The sequence below is a fragment of the Babylonia areolata genome, chromosome 13 (assembly GCF_041734735.1).
Source record: "Babylonia areolata isolate BAREFJ2019XMU chromosome 13, ASM4173473v1, whole genome shotgun sequence".
Classification (NCBI taxonomy): domain Eukaryota; kingdom Metazoa; phylum Mollusca; class Gastropoda; order Neogastropoda; family Buccinidae; genus Babylonia; species Babylonia areolata.
In genome coordinates, this window is record NC_134888.1 from 21,506,048 (window position 1) to 21,519,348 (window position 13,301).

The window sequence follows — 13,301 nt, forward strand, 5'->3', positions numbered from 1 at the left end:
AAGCACACACACGTACACGGCACGCGCGCGCGAGCACACACACACACACACACGGAGAAGCGCACACACATACGCACGCACACACACGCACACACACACACGGAGAAGCGCACACACATACGCACGCACGCACACACACAAACACACACACACACACATACCCACACACACACATACCCTTGCGCGTAATCTCCGGCCTTCCAAAATTTCCTGTTCGGGGTTCATATTACGGATATGGCATTTTGCCGCGTTCCGTTTCGCCTGCTAACATGTCGAGAAAATTAGTGCGTGCGTGTGTGTGTGTGTACGTGCGTGTGTGCGTACGTGCGTGTGTGCGTGCGTGCGTGCGTGCGCGTGTGTTTGCGTGTCAGTCCAGTGTAAAAAAGAAAAGAAAATAACCTCACATGCAGTGTAAACACCCCACCACCCATACAGTGTAAAGCAGTGTAAACAACAACGTACACATAGTGTAAACAACATCCTTGTAGTGTAAACACCACTACCTATACAGTTTGAACAACACCACCCATCCAGTTTAGAATTCACTACACATGTAGTGTAAACACCACCACCCATACAGTATAAAGCGGTGTAAAGAAGATTCATACAGTGTAAACAACCTCCATACAATGTAACCACCACCACCCATACAGTGTAAAGCGGTGTAAAGAAGATTCATACAGTGTAAACAACATCCGTACAATGTAAACACCACCACCCATAGTGTAACCACCACCACCACCCATACGGTCTAAAGCGGTGTAAAGAACATTCATACAGTGTAAACAGCACCATCCATACAGCTTGAATAGCAACGCCCATTCCGTGTAAATACCACCACACATGCACTGTAAACACCACCACCTATACAGTGTAAAGCTGTGTAAACAACCATACAGTGTAAACAACATCCATACAGTGTAAAGACCAACACCCTTACAGTGTAAATAGCAACACCCATTCCATGTAAATACCACCACACATGCACTGTAAACAACACCACCTGTACAATGGAAAGCAGTGGAAAAAAACATACAGTGTAAACAACATCCATACGGTGTAAACACCACCACCTATACAGTGTAACCACCATTACACATACAGTATAAAGCAGTGTAAACAACAACCATACAATGTGAACACCATCACCCATACATTGTAAAGCAGTGTAAACAAGATTAATACAATGTAAACACCACCACCCATATAGTGTAAAGCAGTGTAAAAAAAAACACCCACACACAATGTAAACAACATCCATACACTGTAAACACCACCGATCCAGTGTAAACACCACACAACACATGCACTGTAAACACCACCACCCATACAGTGTAAAGCAGTGTAAACAACACCCACACAATGTAGATGACATCCATACACTGTAAACTCCACCACCCATACAGTGTAAACAGCAACACCCATCCAGTGTAAACACCACACAACACATGCACTGTAAACACCACCACCCATACAGTGTAAAGCAGTGTAAACAACACCCACACAATGTAGATGACATCCATACACTGTAAACTCCACCACCCATACAGTGTAAACAGCAACCCCCTCCAGTGTAAACACCACACAACACATGCACTGTAAACACCACCAACCATACAGTGTAAAGCAGTGTAAACAACACCCACACAATGTAGATGACATCCATACACTGTAAACTCCACCACCCATACAGTGTAAACAGCAACCCCCATCCAGTGTAAACACCACACAACACATGCACTGTAAACACCACCACCCATACAGTGTAAAGCAGTGTAAACAACACCCACACAATGTAGATGACATCCATGGCCATACACTGTAAACTCCACCACCCATACAGTGTAAACAGCAACACCCATCCAGTGTAAACACCACACAACAACATGCACTGCAAACACCACCACCCATACAGTATTAAAGCAGTGTAAACAACACCCACACAATGTAGATGACATCCATACACTGTAAACTCCACCACCCATACAGTGTAAACAGCAACACCCATCCAGTGTAAACACCACACAACACATGCACTGCAAACACCACCACCCATACAGTGTGAAGCAGTGTAAACAACACCCACACTATGTAGATGACATCCATACACTGTAAACTCCACCACCCATACAGTGTAAACAGCAACACCCATCCAGTGTAAACACCACCACAACAACATGCACTGTAAACACCACCACCCATACAGTGTAAAGCAGTGTAAACAACACCCACACAATGTAGATGACATCCATTCACTGTAAACTCCACCACCCATACAGTGTAAACAGCAACACCCATCCAGTGTAAACACCACCACAACAACATGCACTGTAAACACCACCACCCATACAGTGTGAAGCAGTGTAAACAACACCCACACTATGTAGATGACATCCATACACTGTAAACTCCACCACCCATACAGTGTAAACAGCAACACCCATCCAGTGTAAACACCACCACAACAACATGCACTGTAAACACCACCAACCATACAGTGTAAAGCAGTGTAAACAACACCCACACAATGTAGATGACATCCATACACTGTAAACTCCACCACCCATACAGAGTGTAAACAGCAACACCCATCCAGTGTAAACACCACACAACAACATGCACTGTAAACACCACCAACCATACAGTGTAAAGCAGTGTAAACAACACCCACACAATGTAGATGACATCCATACACTGTAAACTCCACCACCCATACAGTGTAAACAGCAACACCCATCCAGTGTAAACACCACGCAACACATGCACTGTAAACACCACCACCCATACAGTGTAAAGCAGTGTAAACAACACCCACACAATGTAGATGACATCCATACACTGTAAACTCCACCACCCATACAGTGTAAACAGCAACACCCATCCAGTGTAAACACCACACAACACATGCACTGTAAACACCACCACCCATACAGTGTGAAGCAGTGTAAACAACACCCACACAATGTAGATGACATCCATACACTGTAAACTCCACCACCCATACAGTGTAAACAGCAACACCCATCCAGTGTAAACACCACACAACAACATGCACTGTAAACACCACCACCCATACAGTGTAAAGCAGTGTAAACAACACCCACACAATGTAGATGACATCCATTCACTGTAAACTCCACCACCCATACAGTGTAAACAGCAACACCCATCCAGTGTAAACACCACACAACAACATGCACTGTAAACACCACCACCCATACAGTGTAAAGCAGTGTAAACAACACCCACACAATGTAGATGACATCCATTCACTGTAAACTCCACCACCCATACAGTGTAAACAGCAACACCCATCCAGTGTAAACACCACACAACAACATGCACTGTAAACACCACCACCCATACAGTGTAAAGCAGTGTAAACAACACCCACACAATGTAGATGACATCCATTCACTGTAAACTCCACCACCCATACAGTGTAAACAGCAACACCCATCCAGTGTAAACACCACACAACACATGCACTGTAAACACCACCACCCATACAGTGTAAAGCAGTGTAAACAACACCCACACAATGTAGATGACATCCATACACTGTAAACTCCACCACCCATACAGTGTAAACAGCAACACCCATCCAGTGTAAACACCACACAACACATGCACTGTAAACACCACCACCCATACAGTGTGAAGAACAATATCCATGCAGTGTGAATAAAAAAAAATTATGCAGGCAGTGTAAACAGCAACACCCATGCAGTGTAAACAGCAACACCCATGCAGTGTAAACAGCAACACCCATGGAGTGTAAACAGCAACACCCATGCGGTGTAAACAACGACGCAGTGTGTAAACAGGTAGTTGAAAACACACACACACACACACACACACACACACACACACACACACCAGAACACCGTAGGCAAGCAGTGTGCACAAAGCCATACGTGCAGCGACAATGTAAACTAATAATAACAATGTAATCTCGCTATGCATGCAGTTTATGCATACAGCACCACCACCACTTCTGCAATGAAGACAGCACCTGCGTGTGGTGTAAAAACAACAACAAAAAAAACCACACCAAAAAACACATACACCCCCCAAAACCCCCAAAATAACAACACTTACAGTAAACATCTGCAGTAGGTGTGTGTGTGTAAACAGTAACACGTACAGTGCAAACTCAAACCACCTGTAAGGTCAGTAACCCCACACCACCACCACCACCACCACCACTACCACCACCCATGCAAAGTCTTAAACACACACACACACACAAACCAATTGCAGTATATATATATATATATATATATATATATATATATATATATATATATATATATATATAATGCCATACAGTCAGTACATAAACACCAGCCTGTCATAAATGAACATCACACCACCACCACCACCACCACCACCATAATTATGCTGCCCATATACCCCACTTTCAGAAATACCACATAATTATATAAACAAACACAACCACCACACCAAAAACCCAGTGCATTGTGAGAAGAACACCACACCCATCAAATCAAGAAGAGAGAGGGACAGACAGACAGACAGACAGACAGACAGGGACAAAGACAGAGACAGAGGGATAACGCTAACGACACATAACAGCCTGCATAGAGTTGTGCAATAAGATAAGGTGCTCTCGTTTTTGTTGTTGCTGGGGTTTTTTGTTTTTTTTTGTTACCATCACGTCAGCTCTTTTTGAGGGCACGTATTCGTGAGCTGAGCTCTGTGCCCTACTTTACAACCCCAAAACACTGTACGTCATATCATCTGACCTGCCACCACCCCTCTCTCTCTCTCTCTCTCTCCAGTCCTTCTATCTCTCCACCCTTCCCCTCTCCCACTCTCTGCTCCCTCCCTCCCTCCCTCCCTCTCCGCCATACCCCCATCATTACCTCAACTCTTCCCATGGGCAGGATGATAAGCAATGTGAGAGGGAGGAGGAGGAGGAAGAGGAAGAGGAGGAGGAGGAAGAGCGGGGAGGGGGCCCCATAGAGGTTTTCCACGTGCCCTTAGCTATTTTATCATCCGGCACACGTGGGAACAGAGAGAGGGAGAGTAGAGGGCGTATGGCGGCAGAGAGAGAGGGAAGGGAGAGGACTTGATGAGGGAGGGGTGGGGTGCTGGTGGGGGGGGGGGAGGGGGAGGTGTTCCCAGGTCAGGTCAGCGCATGGAGCTGATAACGCCAGTCTTGCAGGGCGCTTTTTTTTTTTTTTCTTTCTCTCTCTTCTTTTTTAAAGCTGGTCTTTCCAACCACCAAAAAAAAAATAAAAATAATAAAAAAGAAAGAAAGAAAGAAGAAAAAAAAAGAAGAAAAAAATGCCTGCCGACCTTCCTCTTCTCCCTTCTTTTTCACCCTACCACCACCCACCCCCCTCACTCCCTTCATCCAACCTCCCTCCTCACCCTTCTCCTGACCCGTTGCGCGCTGAGGCTCACCGCCCACGGACGCACGCATATTCACAGACGCACGGACTACACGCACAATCACAGACGCACGGATAGTCACACGCACGTTCACGGACGCACGGTCTTACACACGCACTGGGCGTGTACGCACACAAACACATGGTTTGAAGGCCCGCAATCAGAAGGGACTCGCTCTTCGCTGTGTGAGAGAGAGAGTGGGAAGAGAGAGAGAGAGAGAGAGAGAGAGAGACGAAGGGAGCGAGAGACGGAGAGAGAGAGAGAGAGAGAGAGAGAGAGTGGCTGAGCTTGTGCCTCAAACCAACACACGAGGTCTAGCTGGCAGCTCGAAGCCTGTGAGAGAGGAAGAACGACCGTGCGAACGAACACACAGTGCTACGATTCACGACTCGCTTCATCGTTGTGTGTGAGCTACGGAACTCTTGTCTTTTGTTTTGCAGTAGTGTCGTCGACAACAGTGTGTGTGTCAGTGTGTACTAATAGCCCGTGCGTGTCAACGCGCGTGCTGGTGTGTGGAGGTGGTGGTAGTAGTAGTGGTGGTGGTGGTACGCGCGCGCGCGCGCGTGTGTGTGTGTGTGTGTGTGTGTGTGTCAGTGACCAGAGGAAACACAACGGATACGTATGCGCTGCACACATCGTTCTTTCCCTTCTCTCCTGCGAGCATCCGCGAGTCTCTCTCAAACCAAGATGGCAGACCCACAGTGTGTGGAAGAGCGGAGCGGAGGATTTTTACGTTTTCTACAGCAACTGCCGTGATTTTTTTTTTTTTTTTTTTTTAAGTGTGTGCAAGCCTTCAGTCTATCTAGCACAGTAAGTGGTGATGGTATGTGAGGTGTTTCTGTGATGTTTTGACTGTGAATGTGTGTGTTGTGACGTGTCGGATGATGCAGAGGGGAAAATACATCAAAGGCAGACATGTCAAAACGATGTAGTCCGGTTCTGGAATGATTTTCCAAGGAAAAAATTGCAACAGTCAGTTTTTTTGCTTCAGTCCACTCTAAAAATCAGCAGCAACAACATATCCAAAAGGGAGAAAAAGGGAGATACGGGAAAGTGGATTAAAATTAAATAAAAGATAATTCATTTCACCAAGATAAGCTTTTTAGTCCGCAAGGAGAGCCATACTTCGGCATGCACAAGGCAGCGCGCTGACCCCGAGGTCAGAGCAAGAATGCCACGCCGCTCACAGGAAATGATAAGATAAACAAGTGATGGCGGACGCTGAGTCGTCGTCTGCTGCAACTTATCCTGGTGAATAAAATGGTAATCTTTTACATCTAGTGTGCAAATACAGCAACACAAGTGTTTTAATGAATTTATCTTTGATACATGTCATGTGTGACTGGAAAATATAATTCTAAAAAACAACAGCATAGATTAAAGCTGGCGAGCAAAGCGCTGGCAGTGTGCAGTTGTTTTTTGTATGGAACGATTTTTCCGTCAAAAAGTTATATTGCTCTCTCTCTCTCTATACACACACACACACACACACACACACAGTGTGTGTGTGTATGTGTGTGTGTGTGTGTGTGTGTGTGTGTGTGTGTGTGTGTGTTTCTTACTCAGTGAAACACTGGAAATGTGTCTGAAGTTATCACAAGATGATTGTGGGTAAGTACGTAAAAAGTAATACATTATTATATCTTTTCAAAAATTAAAACGTGAAAAGAGCGAAAATAGCAGTTTGTGTGAAAAAAATTCGTATATGGTAAGCGCACACTAAATGAGATGACTGATAGAAAAAAAAAGTGTTGATTTTCCCCACTTCCTTCTTTTCTTACTTGTGGGACATTGCTGTATCTTATGTGGAAAACTGTAACATGATGGCGACAACACAGTGTAGACTGTTCAGTCAGAAGAAGCTGTGGAAGGACTCCAGAAAGCATCATGCCGAGAGAGGGGACAATTACACATTTCATCTTGGACAGAGACTTCACAAAAATGCCAACACGATAATACAAACGCCAATTCAATAACTAGTGACTTTGAGCGAAACATAATGAAGAAAAAACTGAAGAACACTCGCCCGTTAAACTCCGAAGAAAGGTTGACAAACCATTTAGAACAAAATTTCTTACTTTGGGCAGTCGGAAGCATATGATAGAGTAAGGACACAGACACAGTGTTCGCCGTTCTGTCTTATGAATGTGAAAAAAGTCCCCTGGAGAAATGTTTTGAGAGGGGCGACCAGTGGGCACAGACCGTAAGAAACTGTATCAAGTCTGTTAACGATCTGCATGCAGCAGATGCAATGCATCACCAACAATATAGTGTCAATTTTAGAACAACAAAAATACTCCACAAAGCGCTTGTCTTGAACCATCAATAACGGGAATTTAAACCATCCGACACGAAAGGGTAGACCAGCTGATGAAGAGTGAAAAGCTGCATTTCTCAGAGTGGTACAGTTTCTGGTGGAAAATGATGATGAACAAATCACACTAACAGGTCTCCAAGAGAAAATGCGACAGCTTCTTAAGAAACCTGGACAGAAAAAAGAACCCTACACTAAAAGAAACCCACGACAAAAGTTACAGGATCGTTTTGGGGGAAACCATCATTATCACATCAATTACAGGAAAAGCAAATGCTGTTACTTTCAAAACAACTGTTGAAAAGATTATCAAAGACTTTTCCAAAGAAACAAAGACTGACGACGAAACAGAAAAAGAAACTTCGTATCATTCAAACAGCTGCTTCACTTCTCCTCTCGGACACCAAGGCCATGGTCACATCGAAAGAGCACTACCCACTGAGTTCTGACATTGCTAGCTTGGATAAAAACTTAGAATACCTTCAACCATCAGTCAAACTCTTTCTTGATTATCTGCTTCACAACAACAACAACAAAAGATTGTCAACTGAAGATCGCTTCTCTTGGTCAGACATCCAAGTAGCAAGACCAAAGGTCGTAATATCAAATTTACATTAGGTCTCGGAGTTGAAGTTCATCATCTGATCGGTTCGAAATATTTAGTTGGTCATTTGAGAAAACTAGGGTTCTCTTCTTCATATGCTGAAGTTAAGAGATTTGAGCAATCTGCAGCACTGACCCAAGGCGTTGGCACTGAAGGTTTGACCCCAACCAGTTATGCGCAGTTTGTGGCACTGTGGACCACAACATCCAAACAATTGATGGGACTGGCACCTTCCATGGCATGGGAAGGATAGCTGCTGACACTCCTGCCAACAGCAGTAACAGAGCCATCAAAAGTGAAAAGCACTTGGAAAATCCCAGTAAAAATATTTCACTTTTCCAACTCTGAGCTGAAGTTAGAATATGGTCTTCTTGATGTCAGTCATACTGCCGTAAAAAATTTCATTGACCTCTTGTGGAAAATTTCACGGCTATTACGCTCTCCGCGACCAGGCTGGTCAGGAACTATGCAAGCAGTGTGTGATGGCCCCTTCCCAGGACGAAGCTGCTTCACCTTCCTACCCATGATTGAAATGGACCCCACAGACTTGTCAGCATTGGCAAACCAGTTCCATGTGACTCCAGTCACCACCTTTGATCAAACTCTCTGTGGAAGTCAAGGATAATTGTAGCCGGTGAACCAGATGGTAGCCCACTCCACTCCATTGTCTTACTGTTTCGCGGCTTTCATACAGAAATGAACTTTCTTCGTTCCATAGGATGATCATGGCAGGATCTAGTCTTCAGCAGTTGCTGGAAGCGATATTTGCACCGAATGCCATAATTCAAATGTTGACAGGAAAACTGTGGCTGTTCAATAACATTTATTTGTTCATCGATTTGTTTTTGTTGTTGTGGCTGATTATATTTCACTGTTCCGTGTTTTAAGGAGAAAAAAAGTGATGCTGAAGGAACCCGAAACACTTACGTTTTGGTCATGTTCTTTCTATCATGGCAGCATTATGATCAGCTGTTAAGGTATTTAATATCATACTAACTGCATAGTTTACGTTTTGCCCTTTCTCTTCATTTATACAGCAAAAGGCTGCTAGGTTTGTATTCGGGAGTGTATAGTATTTTGAAAAAATGAGCCATAATCGTGCGCCAGAAAAGGCTGTGATCACGCGCGGAACACACGGCAAGGAAGTGAAGCTGCAATGTGGGGCCCACCCCATATGCTTTTGAACTGACCGCTAAACTGTTTCACAGTTTATTGAATATGGGTATATATATATATATATATATATATATATATATATATATATATATATATATATATGTATATATATATATATATATATATATATATATATATATATATATAAATTCTGCAAGCAAATGGCGCTAATTAAAAACAATGTATATCAGAACCTTTCCAATGAATGGTTACTCGACCATGTTTTACTGGCCGCAGTCCTGTTCTAAAAATAGAGCATTTAACATCATCAGTTTCATCGAAATTATACAGATATAGCACATTTTCCCAATCAACACGCTAAATTCTGTTAAATTCTGCTGATTTATAACGATACCTATCCAACGAATGGTCACTTGGCCATGTTTACACTGAGCGCAGCTCTACTGTAGAAATAGAGCATTTGTGACGTCATTTCATCAAAATTATAAACAAACTAAGAGTTCAATCAATCTCCCTTTTTCACAATGTTTTTATTACAATAGGTACTATCCAAAAACAACATAAAACAAACTGTTGCAATTTGTTCCTAACTTGCCTTATTTAATTCGTTCCACAACCGGACTAATGAGCGGGAGCAGAGATGAGTCTGCTGTACGTTCAGTGTACGGTGGGGGGGTGGGGGGCGTGGGGGGGGGGGAGGTTGTTGTGTGTTCCAGGTTCAAGTCGCCGTTATATAGATACTGGATATTCCAGAGTCTTTTTGTTTTATTGTTACCTCGTCGAAATAATATTTTGTGTGTGTGTGTGAAGGAATTCACCAAGGATAATTATATGTTTTTGTATTCGAGGACACATAAAATGCTCGTGGTTTTTTGTGTGGGGTTTTTGTTGTTTGTTTGTTTGTTTGTGTGTTTGTGTGTGTGTGTGTGTGTGTGTGTGTGTGTGTGTGTGTGTGTGTGTGTGTGTGTGTGTGTGTGTGTGTTTCTTCGGCAATCTTTTGTATTCGATTCCACATGAAAACAGAAATATGATGGAACCTATTGATACATGTGTGTGGTATAGTTTCGCGCGCGTTCGTGTATATATATATATATATATGTGTGTGTGTGTGTGTGTGTGTGTGTGTGTGTGCGCGCGCGCGCATGAGCGCCTGTCAATATGAAATAAAAAAGTATTTCCGCAAATCGTTTATATATATATATATATATATATATATATATAGTGCATGGCGGGCGTTCCAATATCGTTGGTAAAATTTTATTCCAGCATCATCCGTAATGATCCGTATTTATTTATTTATTTATTTATTTACTTATTTATGTACGCTTATCTATTATTTATTCACCTTTTTTTTTTCCTCAAGGCCTGACTAAGCGCGTTGGGCTACGCCGCTGGTCAGGCATCTGCTTGGCAGATGTGGTGTAGCGTATATGGATTTGTCCGAACGCAGTGATGCCTCCTTGAGCTACTGAAACTGAAACTGAAACCGTAATGATTGCATCCAAGTTGATGAAGAGCAGTACGTTATTTCAGTCGTTCACCATTCTCGCTCGTTTCAATTATTTTTGCTGCCCTGCCCGAAGCGCATTGTACCATTGTGTCGCCGCAGCATGCATTGTCTGCCCGTGAGGGAGGCCTGAAGGAATTTCCATGGCATGGCGAACAGACAGATCGATTGTTCGTTCGCAACAGGAGTTTCGGTGACGAGCGGAGGGAGGCTTGTTCGGTCTGAAAACAAAACACGTTTACTTCCGTGCATGCATTGAGCAAAAAAGCTTCCCTGTGCACGCATCGTTTATATATATATCGGCATCGGATGTAACCTTGGTTAGATTTTTTAGATTAGTTTTTTATTTTATTATTATTATTTTTTACAATATAACGTTGTTTCGCTAATGTATTGTCTGCTTCTCTGGGCTTGGCGTCCGGGGGGGGAGGGGAGGGGGGGGTGGGGGGTGGGGGGTGCTTGGGGGGGGTAGGAGATATGGACATTTCTTTTTTTTTACTCACCGTGGTGGTCGCGCATTGTGTGCGGTCAGTCTTCTTTGACTGTACTGCGAATCAGAGGCACTGGTTCTGTTGGACTGAAACATGTATACATATACATGTACGTGCGGATGGTTTTCGTTTCATGTAGTTATAATACTTTTGTGTACATATGGTTTAAACAGTTTTTGTTGTTGTTGTTGTTGTTGTTGAACATATTACAGTATACCGCCGTAATAAAGAGGATTAAAAAAAAAAGCTGAAAAACAACAACAGAAAGCGTGTAAGGTTACAATTCGGATATAAGCACACATGTGTTTGTGTGTGTGTGTGTGTGTGTGTGTGTGAGCATTCGTGCGCGGCGTGTGTGTGTGTGTGTGTGTGTGTGTGTGTGTGTGTGTGTGTGTACGTACAGTCATGTTTTTCTTTGTTTTCATTATTTCTCACGGGATTGTCGTTCACTGTAAAGTAGGCAGCTTGTTCACAATAAGAAAAAGAAAAAGAAAAAAACGGGGCGGGATGGGGGGGGGGGGGGGGGGGGGGGGGGGGGATTAAGCAAAATTACACTATCTCCGTTTTCCACAGCCAGAAATAGAACAATGGGTTTGTTTTTTTTGTTTGTTTTTTTAAAGTCCTCGAGTCGCTTTTAGCGTTCTTCAGAATCGAACGGATACAAAGGAAAAACGTGAGCGCTTTCAGTGTGCCGATGTTAATAGCTTTAAGGAAGCTGATACCACCACAATGAGACGTCTGTCCCTATTTCAGTTTCATCCCACTGTGAAATAAATGATGGTTTTGTTCCCCCCCCCCCCCTTCCCCCCCCCTTTCTTTTAAAAGTTTTGTCAGATGTTTTGTTGTGGTGGTTCTTTATCGTCTTTTCCTGATTCTTATATATATATATATATATATATATAATTGCTTTTCTCTTCCCGTTTCCTTCCCATTCATTATGTTGTTGTATTTCCTGCTGTGGCTGTTTCTGCTTATCGTGTGCTGTTTCTCATTTTTCTTACATTGTTACAGTGTTGTTCTCTCTTCTTTTTTTTTCTTTTTTTTTCTCTTCTCTGGTTGTTGTTCTCTTTATTTCTTTTCCTCTTCCTTCTCTTCCTTTTTGTTCTCCTCTGTCTCCTTTTTCTTCTTCCTTCTTCTTCTACTTCCTTCTTCTTCTCTTCCTTCTTCTTCTTCTTCCTCGGCGTCTCTCTCGTCCTCCTCCTCCTTCTCATCTCTCTCCTCCTCCTTCTTCTCTTGCTTCTTCTTCTTCTTCTTCCTCGTCGTCTTTCTCGTCCTATTCCTCCTCCTTCTCCTCTTCCTTCTTCCTCCTCCTCCTTCTTCTTCCTCCTCCTCCTCCTTCTCGTCTCTCTCCTCCTCCTCCTCTTGCTTCTTTTTCTTTTTCCTAGTCGTCTCTCTCGTCCTATTCCTCTTCCTCCTCCTCCTGCTCATTCTTCTTCTCCTTCTTCTTCTTTTTCCTCGTCGTCTGTCTCGACCTCCCCCCCCCCACCCCTCACCCCCCCCGCCACTTCTTTTTCTTCTTCCGTTGATGTTGTTGCTCATGTTCTACCATTGAAGGCAGTGGACTTCTCGGGGTTCCATCTTTACCGCTTTCGTTTTCCTGTTGTGCTTTTTTTTTTTTTTTTTTTTTTTTTTTTTACCAGAGAGTTTGATTACATCGAGCTGCCATTAATGCGAGCGTGGGTACACAGGTGTGTGTGTGTGTGTGTCACTGTGAGCATGTGTGTGCACGCGTGCGTGTTGTTCGCGTGCGTGTTTATTGATTTGGTTATCATCATCATCATCATCATTATGGTGTGTGTGTGTGTGTGTGTAATAAAATTGTTGTTT

General features: G+C 43.4%; 1 protein-coding gene across 1 annotated transcript in view; it reads left to right on the forward strand.

The window, feature by feature from the left end:
* The first annotated feature begins 5,681 nt into the window (after positions 1 to 5,681).
* LOC143289139 (uncharacterized) overlaps positions 5,682 to 13,301 on the forward strand; it is a 215,185-nt gene continuing 207,565 nt past the window's right edge. The window contains exon 1 of the mRNA XM_076598023.1: positions 5,682 to 6,231. The gene's annotated coding sequence lies outside the window, so the exon portion shown is untranslated. The remainder of the gene's footprint in view (positions 6,232 to 13,301) is intronic.